General features: G+C 50.1%; 1 protein-coding gene across 2 annotated transcripts in view; it reads right to left on the reverse strand.

Annotated features, from left to right (window-relative positions):
• The window catches only part of SIN3A (SIN3 transcription regulator family member A), a 67,857-nt gene extending 58,986 nt beyond the window's left edge, over positions 1-8,871 (reverse strand). The window contains exon 1 of one of the 2 annotated variants that reach the window (XM_025270938.3): positions 8,729-8,871. The gene's annotated coding sequence lies outside the window, so the exon portion shown is untranslated. Of the gene's footprint in view, positions 1-4,414; positions 4,618-8,728 lie in introns of those variants that run through there. The other variant, XM_006080677.4, reaches the window with a different exon arrangement.
• Between the last annotated feature and the right edge of the window lie 7,383 nt (positions 8,872-16,254).

The raw sequence follows: 16,254 nt of genomic DNA on the forward strand, positions 1-16,254 counted from the left end.
ACTACCCAAGTATGTTGCTGGATGCATCTCATTATTTGACCTTCATCTCAACAAAAAACAAAAACCAGGAATTAATTAAACTGTAACAAGAAAAATATTAAAATCCTAAGATACTTCTTTGACTACTCACTTATTAAAGTAACAGAAACAGGAAGGTAGGTGGAGGAAAAGAAGTATTAGGAAATAACAGTTGCCCATATTAATAAAGTATCTTGAGCTTAACATAGTAACAAGAAGTTACCCCAAGTTTATAATTTCTTCCCTGTGCTTCTTAACTACCTTCCTAAGCAGAGGAAGCAATCACATCTGCCACTGAAGAGAAAAGGATTCACAAACTCTGGAAGACAGACAATCCACATGCCATTTTCAATACAATGCCATCCTTTCTAACACTCCAAAGCATTCTCTGGGGTATTTTGAGAGATGTCTAACAACTCCCTTAAACTGGCTCTGATTTCAGACTCCCTCTCCTGTTTCTTATTCAGCGTCCCTTCTTCCTCTTCCCACCAAAAGCTGGGCTCTCCACTGAATTCCTTACAGCTCTCTGTACTTGCCTCTTACACATTCAAACTATACTGGCGTGTAGTAAAAATCACATTATATGTATATTTACCTTTCCTTCTAAGAATGTAAACTTTTCAAGGACAAAGACTCTTCCTGTGTCAATCCAGAGCCATTTAAGAAGATGCTCAATAACCTTAAAAAAAATTGTGAATCATTGTGTTGTACACTTGAAATTTATATAATACTGTACATCAACTATACCTGAACTTAAAAAAGGTGGTCAACAATGCATGTTGACTCATTTTACCTTTAGAATCTGAAGCTCAATCTTACCCCTCAAACGTGCCTTCAAAAGCACATTCCTGCTTCTTCCAAAAATTAAACATAAAATTATCATATGTCTTAGCAATTCCACTTCCGGGTATATACATAGAAGAATACGAAGTAGGTACTTGAAGAGATATTTATCCATCCATGTTCACAGCAGCACAAACAAGAAGTGGAATAGACACTATTCCACTTAGACAAGAAGTGGAAACAACCAAACATCTATCATATGGATAGATGAAATGTGGATGGAGGTGATGATTGCGCAACAATGTATATGCACTTAATGTCACTGAATCACACATTTAAAAATAGATAAAATTGTAAATTTTATATTATATGTTTTACTACAACTAGAAAAAAACAAACACCACACTGCTCCTTCTCCATTTACTATTCTTAGACCAGAGGCAGCTGGAGTATAGCATTAAGAGCCTGGACTCTATAACCAGAATGCCTGGGTTCAGATTCTGGATTAGCCATTTACCATATGTCTAACTTCTCTGTCCCACTGTTTCCTCATCTTTAAAACAGATTTCATAGTACCTACTACACAGTCCTGTAGTGAGCATTAAACATTAATAAATGTTTAATACTTAAGTCAGTGCCTGGGGCATAGTTAAGGGCTCAGTAAGTGTTAAGTTCTTATTATTACTCAAGAAGAGAGACAATGTGTAGTTTGAAAAAGCATTTAACATCATCTTTATAAGACTCTACAGAAAATAAAGCTTAACAAATTCTTGATTGATAGAGTTATCCAGAAGAGTAAGAAAGCCTTTGAAAGCACTGCCCTGTATTACTGAATGCCATGGATACAATCTTTTAATTTCAACTAAAATTCACAGCCATTAACATCTGCCTGGCAAAGATCTTCAGCATCTTGTCTGTTTGCACTAAAGATGCAAACTGGATTATGTTTTGCCAGGAATCTTATCAAATTACTACATAACTCTGTCCTAAAAAAAAAAAAAAAAAAAGTGTGTTTTTTTTTTAACTGTTTAGGCGAAACCTTAATTACAAAATGCAAATCTATCTAGGGTCTTTGACAAAACGATATGATACTGATATTTGATATTAACTTTCTTAATACAGCATTATTTAGGCTCTTACTTGAAATCTTAAAGTCTACGTGGGACTTCTGACCCTGGCTCACAGTCTTCAAGGGCATGAATTAGGTCTTCTATGTTTCCCAGCACACAGCATTACAAATAGTGGGAATTATGTGCTGACCAAACTTTCCTCAATGGAAATTCTCCGCTATTTTCACCAACTTTATCAGTTTATAGAAACAGGGAAATACCCAGGTTTCCTGTCTCCACAGCACTAACACACTCTACTACAGTCACCACTAACCAAATTAAAGTTACCGTTGCCACTGCTACTTCTTTAGCTAAGAAGGTGGGACTAAATCTCTTCACATGAGTATAGCACAGGACACCAAGCTGTCAGTCCCAAATGAGCAAAGCACATATTCAGAATTCAACTTCAGTTCGGCTCCCCTGGTGGCTCAGACGGTAAAGCGTCTGTCTGCAACGCGGGAGACCTGGGTTCAATTCCTGGGTAGGGAAGATCCCCTGGAGAAGGAAATGGCAATCCACTCCAGCACTCTTGCCTGGAAAATCTCATGGACAGAGGAGCCTAATAGGCTACAGTCCATGGGGTCGCAAAGAGTCGGACACGACTGAGCAACTTCACTTCACTTCAGCTAATTAGCCAGAGGGCTTGATAAGATATTAAGGAATAAATAAACATATTTGTCCCATGTTTATTTTCTCATGAAAAATATCGAAAACACAAGTAATTTCTCTTAAGAAAAGAGAATGTCTCCGGCGCTCAGGGCCGGTACACTGGGATGACCCTGAGAGATGGGATGGGGAGGCAGGTGGGAGGGGGATTCAGGATGGGGGACACATGTATACCCATGGCTGGTTCATGTCAATGTATGGCAAAATCCACTACAATATTGTAATTAGCCTCCAATTAAAAAAAAAAAGAATGTCTCAACTCCGAGCAAAATCCTCAATTAAAGTGGTTCATTAACCTTGAAATGTCCTAAGGCAATTTCCAAATACAGACTGCAGGGCAACAGTACATAAGTCACATACATAAGGCTCAATACACTAGCCTCAAATTCACCCTTCTCTAATAAAATAGGGTAAGAACATTATGCTTTATAAATATAAATAGAAAGTGGTCTAGATGTTCTAACAGAAAAACCAGATTTTTCAAGAACACCTAAAGTTACCTAAAGGGCAACTTACTTATTTGTGAAATTAAGTAGCAGACCAGCTGTACAATTAGGGCATTCAAAAAATGCAGGAGCTGAAGAAACTGGAATATTTTATTCAAAGTCTCAGTGGTTTTTTTAATTAGCGTTTTTGATAAAAAATCATTTAGTAAAATGCAAATCCAACACTTTCTTTTCTAAATCTCAGTCTTGTGAAGAGAAGCTTTCTCAGCCCTTCCTTGGCTAACTGGATTTGAAGTTCTAAGGCAAAGAAACAGTGGCCAAGTCTAACTAACTACCCACCATCCCATTGGCTTAGAGGAAGCCCCGCCCCGTTCAGCCTCGGTAACCCAACATCAAGGGAACTCCAGGAAAGGTTGTCCCCGGCCACATTTCTAGTCTCTGATGACTCTCCGCCCCTCCCCCCAACCAGCACCGCTGCGGAAGCACGGTCTCAGCACGAGCAGTCCTCGACCGCAGACTGCAACGAAAGGACCTTGAGCACCTCGCCCCAAGAATTACAACGAAGAGTGCCGTGAAGTGGACCACGCTCCCACTCTCCAGGCTGCACAGTGCCATCCATGCTGCACCGAGTAAAGCAGAGACAACAGCTCTGGCACCTGACTCTCGGGCCCCGGCAAAAGGCTTGGCCGAGCTACAAGAGAAAGTCCTGACACCTCCACAGTTCGCAGTCTGGGGGCTCCTCCCACCCTATGGAGACGTAGGGCGGGGCAGATCTAGGCGCCGCGACTCTCAGCCAGACAGGACAGCGGGCTTTCCCGAGCCCCGCCTCACTTGCCAAGGAGGCGGAAACCCGGGAAAGGGGGAGGACGGCCAGGGGGAGTGGCATCGCCGCTCCGTACGGCCCCTCCGGCCAACCGGATCCCAGGAAGGCGGAGGAAGCCAGATTTCACGCCCCCTCCCTGCCGCGCCCCGAAGCCACAGGCGGGAGACCCCCAGCCTGTCTCCCAACCCCAGCAGGCCAGTGCTAGGCCGCCCAGCCGAGGCCCCGCCCAACCAGGGAGGACTGGAGGGGTGGTCGGCGGCAAAGAGCACTCAGCATAGGGCCCAGCCCCGCCCCTTTCTCCACAATCGCACGCGCGCGCCGGCCCCGCCCCTGAGCGGCGGCGCGAGAGCCCGCCCCCTCCGCGCGCACCGGGACTACGCTCTCCTCCCCCTCCCGCACCGAGAGCTACCCCGCTCCGCCCCCCACCCCCCTCACACATCCACACGCCTCCCGCCCTCCTGCTCTACGGGAAGCCGAGGAGGTCAGCCCCCCCCCCAAATACACACCCTCGCTCCGGCGTTACCCGCCACCAGGCTCCCCGCCCCGACCCCGGCCCGGCGTGCTCTCACCGCAAAGCTGCTTCGGCCGCTCCTCACTGCGTGTCCCTCTCGGCGTGAGCCTCTGGGGCAGGGAGGCCCCAAGAATCGCGCGGAGCACAGGCCCGCCAAAGCGGACTGGCACCCCGCCCCTCCGCTAACGGAGCGGTCACAGGCCCCAGTGCCCAGACTGGGAAGGAGGGAGGGAGGGAGGGAGGGAAACTCCGAGGGGGGAAGGGGAGGGGGGGAAGATGGAGAAACCGTCTCCGCCGCCTCTACCGCCGCGGCCGCTTCTCTGTTACCCGGGAAATCCCGCCCACTCTCCCGCCCCGCCCCGCAGAGGGAAGACTCAACTTCGCTCCGCACAGGCCGTACTATCCGCCCGTCAAAGATATAGCCAATCGCTGTGCTCTGCCTTCTGATGCCCGCCCCTTCCCCCCCGGCTGGGAGGGGAGGGGGGGGAGCCGCTCACCTTCTCCACGCCCCTATTGGCGGGGAGCTTCCCTAACTCAACCCCGCCTATTGGAGACGAATTGCTGAATCCCACCCCCAAGCCACAATACTATTGGAGGAAGCAGGGAAGCTCTTCGCATTTCATTGGAGGACTCTACCTGTCCCGCCCCGTGCCGTCTCAGCTACAGGCCCAAAAACTCCGCTCCCGCCCTCGCCGGTCACCGCATTGGAAGGCTACCCCTAGCTCTCCGGCTGCCCCAGGAAGGTAAGTAACCGATGTTGGGTAAAATGTCCGTGAGCAGGCTCCTCCTACCGCACTGCCGGGCCAGGCCCCGCCTCCAACCATCAGACTGGCTATCTCGGCGCCGGTAGGAGCCTCTATTGGCCAGGATGCCCGTCTAGGAAGCAGCTGACTCCGCCCTGCGCGAGGAGGCTGAACCTTCGCAGTCCTTTTGTGGAATGTTTACACTAGAGACTGAAGCGCAGAGAGTTCCAGGGCCTGTAACAGGAGGTGATGCGGAGCGCAGCAGCGGGAATCCGATGCCTTGGGATCTGAAAGGGAGAGGCAGCAGCATTGCCACCGTGGAGGACCCCCTTACAAAGGGAAAGAGAATCTCATCCTTCCCATCCAGTTCTCTACAATTTACATTTCTGCAGAATGCCTCCTTGTAGACACAAATATGCGGAGCAGCCGACAGCTCCTTTCAGTAAGTAGAATACAGAATTAAGGGCTGGAGATCAAAGTCGAGGATAGCTCCAGCGGTTCAGCCCGCAGCTAGGGGTGGCTGCATACTTTTTAACACCGACACTCCCTAAACCTGAGTATGCAGTCCTAAGAGGGCGGAGATAACCAAAATGAGGGCAGGGCTCTAACAGCCAACGCCCTGGCAAGCCTCTGAAAGGCGGAGCGTGAAGCGTACGGCAATTGCGATCTCCAGAGTAGATCTGGAGGCATCAGACTCGACGAACTGAGAAAGGAGACCAAACAGGCCATGGCATAAATGAATCTTGCACCACACTTCAGAGAAATGATAAAAGCTCCAGAGTTGGAAACGGAATAAGAACAGCTGTTCCCTCCTCCTTGGTCAGTGAGTGTTAAGGACAGTTCCTAGGCCCTCTCAGTTTAGGTAATATGGTCTTGAACACAGACGAGGTGCTAGCGATATCTAGGTGGCTTTTATTTATTCACTAAATAGGGCGAACTGACGCTGGCTTTGCTTTGGGGGGCGCTCATGGAGCGCCAGGAGAGGAGGGGGCGGGACTAGAGTTTTCCCGCTCTCTTCCGCAAAAAGGCTACTCCCCTAAGAGAGCCGAGTCCGTATCCAAGAGGCAGGCCCCAGGTAGCTCACTCCCAGGTCCTTTCTTGTCCTTCCTCCGTAATCCGCCGGAGACCACAAGAAATGAGCGCTGGCAACAGGTGGGCCAGACTCCAAACCGGAAGGACAAGGCAGCGAACTGTGAACTTCATCAATAGCCGACAGATGGGAACAATCTCCCTGGGAGCCAACCCCTGCCCCAGGACGGAGCTCAAAAAACAAGTCACACGTACGAAACAAACGAGACCCCCAGGCCAAACCTCTAGGAGGTTACGAAGAAGCGGCAAATATGCAGAACTGGGTCTTCCTCCTCTCCTTGCACTGGGTGCCACACGGCGTTCCCACCTGGACATCAAGAACCATTTGGAACCCTAGCAGAATTGGGCCGCTCTCGACTTCTCTGTCAGCAGGGGATGAGCTGCCCTGGATATTGCCTAAAGCATCCACGGCAATCCTAGGTTGCTCAGAGGTTTTGATAAAGCTTAGTAAGGACAGCGGCTGCCTTGTGTTGGAAGGAAAACGCACTTGGCAGCGTCCGCAGCGTTCTGAACCTTAGGCTTAGGGCGGTCTCCGGGAAGTTGAGTCGCGAGAAAAGCCAGGATGCAGGGTCAGAACTTTAGTACTTGGCGAGGAAGGACAGACCGCACCCCCTCCTCCCAACCTTTGCAGAACCGCGAGAGCAAAGCCCCCCAAAGCCACCCTACACCGTCAACCCCTAACTTCAAAGCGAAGGCTACCAGATCTCGAGCCTTGGAGAAACATCGTGTGCCTTCTCGGCTCTCCCCGCCCCCCTTGCCAAGAGCTCCAAGCCCGGGACTTCCGGGCGCGAGGACTGTTCGAAGGAGCAAGGCGCGCCTTACACATGTGCTGAGCGCGCACACACGCTAGGGGAGGGGGCGGGGAACAGGGTTGGACTTCCCCCTTCAAGCTCGCTCCCCCGCAGGGGGCGGGACTATCCACCCCACCAATCAGAAGTAGGGGCGGACCCTTGCGCCTCACGTAAGCCGCAGGAATCCTCCCTCCGCCCTTCACGGAAAAAAATCCTAGCAACTTAAACTCCAGCCCGGCCTCCGATAGGCGGAGCTGAGAAGAATGTCATCCAATCAACAACCGAGCAGGAAAAAAGGGAGCCTCGCCCAGCCAGTGGAAAACAAGAGAAGGCGGGCCCTCTGAAGAAGCCCGAGACGGGTGGAAGAGAGAAGGGAAGGCCCCGCCCCTCAGCTCGCCTCCAGGCCGGTTGCACAAGCCATCGCCGGAGTATAGTAAACAGGCTAGGCCAAGGAGTGGAAGCAGGGGTAGTCTGGCGCTCCAAGGGCCGGGCCCCTGCGCCTTCTCTCCTGGCGTCGCCCCGCCCGAGCTCCGCGGTTCGCGCCGGCGCCCCGCCCCCCAGCCCGCGGCCGCCATCCCGGTTGACAGGCGCGCCCCCCGCGCCCCTCCCGCCCGCTGATGCATTTCCTTTTCCCGATTCCGAGCGTGGAGACTGTTTGCCCAGTTTCCGACCTTCACTGCCCCTTTCAGGCTACCCCCTCGTGGGCGCGCTCACTCGCCGGTGCCCCCGCCCCGGCCCCTTCCGCGGGCGAGCAGCACGGCAGGGGGAGGGGAAAGGAGCCGCCGTCGCCGCCTTGGGGTGGGCGGGGAAGGAGGCAGCTCCATGTTTGCAAAGGGATCAGCTGGGGCTGCGGGTCGAAGCCGACGAGTTCCTGGAGGTTTTCCACACCCCCGGGCCGGGTTCCGGCGCCGAACGTTGGCTCTCCTGCCACGGCCCGGGAGTTCGGAGAGCTCACACCGGCGCATGGGTCTACTGCCGAGGCGCTGGGGCTCTTTCCGGTGGCCTCCCCCGCCCCCGACCGCCCCTCCCGCAAGTCCGGCGTTGCCCCCGCCCCCAGAGTCCATAACAACCGCGGGCCCAGGAGCCCGCGCCTCTTCTGAGCGCGCCCACCGCCCCCTCCGACAAGTTTGCGGACAGAAACAAAACCCTTGGGCGGCTGCCGCCCTCGCCCAGCGTGGTTAGCGGGGAAAGCTGCGGGCCTGGGCTCGCTCGCTAACTCCAGCTCTCGACCAACTCCGGGCGATTTGGTGGGCCCGGCCGGCTGAGCTCAGGCCGCCGCCCCCTGCCGAGCCCGCGCGCCGCAGCTCGGGCCCGGTTCCAGTCGGTGTACGGAATCTCCCCTTTTTTCTTCTTTACAATAATTTTTTAAGGCATACCAGGAGCGCGAGGGATCTCCTCCTGCCGGCCCCTTACCCAGCCCGCCGCCGAAACCTACCGAAACCGACCGCTCGGTGAAATAAACTAGGCAGCACGGCCGGCACACTGGCGACCCCGGGTCGGGCCGACCCCCTCCCCGCGGATCTGGCCCGGCTTGGAAACACACACTGGCGAGCGGGCGGCGCCAAGAGCTCTCCTTCCTGGCCTGCCCCTCGCCTCCCTCGGCCGCCGGACTCCAAGCCTCCCCTAGCTCCGTCCCAGGGCCCGCGGCGCCTGCACCATGGCTGACTGGTCAAAGGGACCGGCCGGCAAACAAGCCCCCCAAACGCCCGAGATTGGGGAGACCAAATTAAAAGCAGCTGTTTAACATACCTTCCGAGCCAGGCGAGGAGTCCTGAATGGGGGGGAACGCCCCCCACGGGCCATTGGCTCCCTGGTGCTCGCGTCAGTCATCCTGGGCCCGCCTCCTCCCCTTGCTCCACCTCTTCCCCTTCATTGAACGCCCCCTCCCTCCAAAAAATAGAAATAAATTAATTAAACTAGCTGTGAGTGGGAGGCGCAACCATGGCAGAGGGCCCCATTCTACCGCACCGCCGCTTGGAGTTACTTGAGGCCCTTGGACTGGAAGGAGACCTCCTGGGACTCGAAGATCCGCTGGGTGAACCTGGAGGAGGAGCTATTGGGGCTACCCGGCCCCCACATCCTTCTTACACACACCCCATTTGGAACTGGGCAGAGGGGGCGGGTGAGGATACCCTAGCGACTGACTGGAATGTCCCGACTCCCCCTGGCTGTGTAACCTAACCGTGTCCGGCGCCTGCCTAAAAACTGAGCTGTGTACGCGGGAAGTCCTGCCTTCGGGGTAACAGGCACTTGCCTGAGCACCTACAGGGGTGAGGCAGACACATTCATACCGCACCTGCTGCTTTTTGCCATTACAGAAACTGAATGAGATGCTCACTCTGTGCCCTCGTAGGGCTTCAGACCTAGCTGAAGAGAGGATACAGAAAGAGCTAAGGCAATTTGTAAATGTATGTAGAAACACCTCCAGAGGCTCAGAGCAGGGAGATTCTTCTAGCTGAGGAAAACTGGGTGAAGCCTTCATGGAGGAGGTGGCACTCAGGCAGAAACGGAGGGGCAACTAACTCATTTTCAGCAAAGCACACAAAATGATAAATGCAAAGCCGTATTAAAAGCTTCTTCAAGTGTGGCTATAGTAACGAAAACCAGAGTTGGAAAGATGGAGTCAAAGAGCAGAAGACTTTTCTACCTTGTTAAAATTCTTAGACTTGTATAGCAGAATGTACAAGCAGCATGCTGGGTCACAGGACCACAGGCCCAGAACTACCATTTAAGATACTCAACATCCCAGCAGCTGGATGAACTCTGAGGGTGGGTTGAAAGAAGGGTGCCTACAAGCAGCAAGGTGAGGCAGAAAGGCTTGTAATGACCGGTTTGAAGACTACAGAGGTACATATTCTGGTGGGAGGGGGTGGAGGGAGCCAAGATGTTTCTTGTCTCTCTCCTGGTGCCCCAATCCAGAAACCCCTCCTACTTTCAGAAGCCCTAAAATCAAAATTCTGACTCAGATGCTTCCCTGGATCATTTGTATTTTTTTTTTTTTTTTTGGGGGGGGGGGGGGATGGTGAGGCTACGCCACATGCCTGTGCTCAACAGAGCTGACCCTGGGACCAGGTTACACAGTGAATGAGTAAGAAAGACCAGTTGAGATATTCAGTAAAGGAAGCTAGTGTGGATAAGGTGGGGTGTCAGAATGCGAAGGGCCTTTAAATCCTGTGGCAGAATAGGGTAGCCTGCTGCCAGTTAGGCTGTCCCAACAATTCAGGTGAAATAAAGGAAGACCTGACTAGGGCAGTGGCAATGGGTAAGCAGGAATAAAAATGGGGAGATGTGTTTGAGAAAGCCTCAAGAGGACTGGGTGACTGATCATTGTGGGTTATGGAGGGAAAGTTGGCAGTGGCTGGTGTGTGAAGAGGTACAAGAGCTTAAGGCTAGTGCTTCAGCCATCTGGGTAGCAAGGCCAGTGATTTAGCAGTATATCCTTAGGCAAGTCCCTTTCTCCCTCTGGGCCTGTTTTTCTTCTGCAAAAATAGGGGTGGGTGAAAAATTGGAGTAGAAAGATAGTCTGTAAGGACCCTTCCCTCCCTCAGAGTTCATGGGGGTGGGGGGACTCTAATGGGGAGGGAAGTTTGCTACTAAGGAGAGCAGGTGGGAAGAAACACTGATTTGGGAAGGGAAGTAGGTCATCTCAGGTATAGGGACTAGAATCTGGGTGGCAGCTTGGTTGGAATTACTAAAGGAAAGGGAGTAAAGAAGGAAAAACCAGGAGGTGAAGATTGTGTATTCAGTGGGAGAGGCCCAGCATCTGGCAGGGCCATGGAGGCTGGAGTACATTCTCAGCCTGGGGGACCCTTAGACTGAAGACCAAGTTTTTCTATATCAGAACAGAGATCTCATGGTGTTTGGAGCCCTCTCTCAGATTTGGGCTTTATTTCCCAAGATGCTCTGCCCTAAATGAAACCATAACAGATACTGTGTGAATGTAAGATGAGGGAGAGTAATAGAGCAGAAAGAACATTCGTCTGGAAGTTGAGCCCCATGGTTTCCACTTGGTCTTCTTATTTCCTGTGGTTCACCCGCCTGTCCTGTACAAGAAGTTCACAGAGCAGTCCATACCGTTATGCAGATCACATGTGATGATAAAAACGTGTTTTAATACACCTAGTGAGGTTTGGAACTTCTGTGGAGGCCAAAGGCCCAAGCATCTGACTGTAAGCCTCGACTACAGTGGGTATACTGTAAATGAGGTTACTTATGGAGCGTTTGCAAACTAGGACAGTTACTCCTGCTCAGAGAACCAGACTTCACTGATACTCCTTACCCTCTTAAGTGCACCAACCCTGATGGGAATCCCCTCTTGAACACCCCCTAGACTGAGTTCCTCAAGGACAGTAACTCTAATGCACCCCTGAGCCCCCAGTGTCCCCAGCAGTCAGGCAAGGGGGCCCCTTGAAAGAGGTCCTGTGATTGTTTCTGGCTCGGTACATTGATCCCTGTAGAACACAACCACCCCCAGACTCTGGGAAATTAGTAAGTTTGATTTGGAGACACTGGCCCTCCAGCTTCACTAACAGTTGCATCCACCCCACCTCACCCCTACTCTGATTATCAGTGAGAACAAAAGAGTGAATGAATCTGTGTGAAGGCCTTGGAGAAGTCAACAGGGAAGCCAGGTTCTGATTCCTAGGAGTCCTCTTTTGTGTTGAATTGTATTTGTAGTTGAGCAAACTGGAGGCTCACAGTACTAGAATGACTTGCCCAAACCAAGCTGCCAAACCGAGTCTGCCTGAGCTTTGTCCATTCCACCACGTGCTGTTTCTAGACATACTAGGACCCATGATTCAGGTTGGGACTTCTGAGAAAAACAGCCTCCCCTCTTGTCCCATACTCCTTCCCTTCCGAACTCCAAGAGCAGCTTGTGCCAGTTTGAAATGATTTCTGGCCCTTTTCAAAAAAAATTTCTCCAAAGAAGCAATTTGTCTCCAAATCACATACATGCATCCTCAACTCACAACACATAGACTCAAAACTGTCACATTTTCTGACACCCTGCCTCCTAGGCATCACACACACACATCCTCAATCACAGTTTTTAGGGTGCTTATGGTAGGTGGTGATTGAGAGATATTTAGGGTCTGCACTTTAGTAGCTCTGCCAAAAAGATGTCAGTGCTAGGGCCCTGCTGACACAATTTCTGCCAGCTAAAGACCACTGGCAGTTTGGGAATATCCAGGTGAGGGGCATCTAAGGCTTGCTTCCCACTCCCAACCCAAAGCGTCTGATAGGTTTAAAGGGAAAAGCTTAAGGTATTGGTCAGAATTCCAGTTTAGCCACTTCCTAGCTAAGTCTAGTAGCTAAGTCATTCTAGTACTGTCTTTAGCAAGGCATTAATCTTTTCAATTTCCTTATCTGTAAACTAAGAATAGGGCTTCCCTGATTGCTCAGTGGTAAAGAATCCACCTGCAATGCAGGAGACTCGGGTTCTATCCCTTCCTGGGTTGGGAAGATCCCCCTGGAAAAGGAAACAGCAACCCACCTGAGTGTTCTTGCCCGGGAAATCCCATGGACGGAGGAGCCTGGCAGGCTACAGTCCATTGAGTCACAATGAGTCGAACATGACTTAGCAACTAAACACCACCAAACTAAGAATACCTACTGCAGTGGGTTATTGTGAGATTAAAAATAAAGTATGCCTAGCACTCAAAGGTTGTCAGATCCTTTTTTCCTTTATTTTGTCAACACTCCCTCTTCCTGGCCATTCAAAGTCCCTGGTGTTCCAGTTTGAGAGGAGACCAGGACAGGCTTAAAGGACCCCAAAATTCCACTGTATAAATTAGAAACCACATTTCTCTGGCAGCCAGATGGCTTATATGGTTGTACATATGCCATATTTTGAGCATCCCCTCAATGGACATGAGTTTGAGCAAACTTAGGGAGATAGTGAAGGACAGGGAAGCCTGATGCACTGCAGTTCATGGGGTCGCAAAAGTCGGACATGATTTAGCGACTGAACAATGCCATGTTTTGGTTTCTAGGTGACTTTGAAAGCTTGGAATTTTTAAACTGGGTTTTAAGATGGCTATTCAGTACCTTGAAATGTCTTGCCCTCGCTTGGCACGTTTACCCCCCTCTAGGTCACTTCAGCCCAAATCTAGAAAAAAGATGTAACAATATGTTCAGTTTACTCTGCTTTATGCTTTCAAACTGTTTGCTTTTGGGTATTTGCTCTTGATGATTTTTTTCTATGGTAGCAGTTTCCTTTGTTTGAATGAAATCTTACTCAGAGGTCTAATATGTAAAAACTGGTCCTTGCTTTGGTTGAAGTGGAGCCCAAGCACTATTCCTTCACTTCCCACTCATGTCTCCTCCTTGTCACCTCCTGCCTCAGGATCACTAGTGAAGTTCCATTTCTGAATCCTGGTCATTCATCCCAGCCACTCCCCATCTCTCACCTGTGTGTGAGAAGACAGCCTGGTCTTGTCCTTGGTTACTTCTCTCTAGTAATCAGAATCTTTCCCAGGCTTCTTTCCCCATCCTCCCCTAAATATCATGGCTCCCAAGGGTCTCGCCTCTCTTCTTGCTCTCCTCATTGTTCTTTGTTCTCACCCACTTCCAAGGCTCCTAGCTTCTATCTAAACTAAGTCACCAGTTGCTATCTCCAGACTAGCTCTGAACATCCTACTCTGTAGTTCACTCATTGCTGCCACAGAATAGGTATCATTAAAGGTCAAGGAGGTAAAACAGACTTCACAGGATGAAATGGGTGAGCTGGACTCAGCTATCCATCTGGCCAGTGGCGAGGCTAAGACAACTATTGATACATTAGCTTAGAAAAGAACCAGGTTCTGATGCGAGGGGAAGGGTAGAAGTGAGCCTAGTGGGGAAGAGCATGCTGTGTCTTTTTTAACTACTTTCTCTACACAACTCACTGTCTTGCTTTCCTATTTTCACCTTCATCTTAGTCCCCCAAACTATCAGGAACATATTACCATATTAGGAGGAGCATATTATTACCCTGAGTTGTTGAGAAGGGATCAATGGCTCCCCCTTCCATCCAACACACTCTAGGTTTCTGGTTTAGTTAGCTTTGTCCATGTTGGGTTTAGCCAGAAAAAAAACCGAGTATTTAAGACTGCAGAACACCAGACTTAGCTAAAACAGATTTTATGAAAGCTATGGTGAGAGGGAAAAGAAGGCTAAACACTGCAACAGGTTTCTGAGAGTGCTAGATTTCTATTTGTGGAGCTGTGTTCTCTGTGGTCAGTTAAAAGCAGTGCAGTCTTAAAACACTTGATATTCACAACTGTCTGTGTGATGGTAACTGTAGAGTGGGTATCTCCCAAGACTAAATCTGATTCCCAAACTGGTGGATCTTTTAGCTCCTGTCCTTGGTAAGTTAATGATTGTGTGTGGATAGTAGTCTTGGTAGTAACCAAGACTGGAAACAAACCTAAAACCTTGGTTGGGAGCTCTGGTAGCTCTGCTCTGAGTCACCCAGTCTGTCCCACATGTAATAACACAAAAGCCTTTAAGGTCTATGGGCTGGCTCCCTTGGATAGGGAACTGAGGGATTATAGGGAGGTGGATGCACCTTGAAAGAGGAGACTTTGAAAATAAACTAAAACTGGGGATTCCAAGTGGCAGCTGACCCAACCAGAGAAGGGTCTGATGGTTCCTCTATAGGTATTTTGCACTGTCTAGTAAAAGAACTAGACCCTTAGTGTTGGAGGGCCTGTAGTAGGATCAATTAATACAGCACCTTTTTTCATAAAACCTAGGACCTGCCTTGAGTTGAGTGGTGAGACCTCAGAACTACCGAAGAGCTCAGTTACTCTAGGAAGACTTTTCTACCTGGCCATACTTCCTGCCCCACCTCCCTGCAGTGGTCTGACTTGTGAGTTTCCGTATGTGTCTGGTTCTCTAGAGATGGGAAGATCATAAGGCAGGAGCCCCATCTTCCTCAAGGTATGATGCTAAATAGCCCAGTCTCATAAGAACCAGTCACATTCTGTCATTTACCTGCACATGACAGAGATGAACCTTCTATGCTGAGGACGCTGGGGTACCCTGCACCTCAGGAATCCTCATCCTAGCAAAAGCCTGAGTTCTGTACAATACTCTCTCTCCTGTCAACACTTTCTTCATCGTATTTTCTCAACTATGCAATCCAGCATTTGATTGTGGGTTCTCTGGTTTTGTTCACCAAATCTCCTATGTGACAGCCTTGACTTCTGGACAGATTCAGGGCTCTTCCCGTGTCTTCCCCTTTCTTTACCTCCTTGTACACCTAACGCTTCCCCGGTGGCTCAGAGGTTAAAGCGTCTGCCTCCAATGTGGGAGACCCAGGTTCAATCCCTGGATTGGGAAGATCCCCTGGAGAAGGAAATGGTAACCCACTCCAGTATTCTTGCCTGGAGAATCCCATGGATGGAGAAGCCTGGTAGGCTACAGTCCATGGGGTCGCAAAGAGTCAGACACGACTGAGAGAATTCACCTTCACACCTAACACAGGAAGGCTCACACTGAGTATTATCTCACGGGTAAAGGGCTGCAAGTAGACTATAGCAGGGGAAAGCCATTGATCCTTTTCTCTCAGATTTATGTCAGGGGCATGAACAGTAGTTCAACAAGCTTGCTCATCCTGCCACTCACTCAACCACCTATTGGGTAGGACCCAGGAAACTGCATTTTTATGGAGCTCTCGCAAGTGATAACCTTACCAATCCTTAGATGTGCAATGAGGAACTCAAGCATAACTTCTGAGTTTACACAGCTATTGGGCTACAGTCTCTTCAAAGAAATGACAGTTCAAGGCTACCTCCTCCAAATCTTTTATCATTAATTCTGTTTCCTACATATTTCACCAAACCCCAACCACTAATTTCCCAGATTTCACATGTCTCTCTTTACCTATTATGCTTGCCTGCATCCAAAGAAAGGTTTGGCTTAATTTTTATTGTATGATTCAGCTCTTGATTAAGGTAAAAAACTCAAGGAAATTTTGTTGGAAAATCAGGAGATGGAACCTTAAAGGTCTGAGTTCTTGCTGTGGCAGATTAGTTTTCCTGTGCCTCAGTTTTTCTCTTCTGTCAATACCAACCTCAAAAGTTTGGTTTGAGGGTGCATGAGATAATATCTAGAAAGCACTCTGAAAAGTACCTGGAACAGGGTTAACCAGTAAACGCCTGCTGCTGTCACTCTTATTAAGAACACCCCAGGCCAGAATGGCTCCAACTGGGCAGTATCACTGGCTGACACGAAGTAACTACACAGCATGGGGAGTGGTCCTACGTGGACAAAGCTTCTGGTTCTGCTCT

The sequence above is a fragment of the Bubalus bubalis genome, chromosome 20, assembly GCF_019923935.1.
Source record: "Bubalus bubalis isolate 160015118507 breed Murrah chromosome 20, NDDB_SH_1, whole genome shotgun sequence".
Taxonomy (NCBI): Eukaryota; Metazoa; Chordata; class Mammalia; order Artiodactyla; family Bovidae; genus Bubalus; species Bubalus bubalis.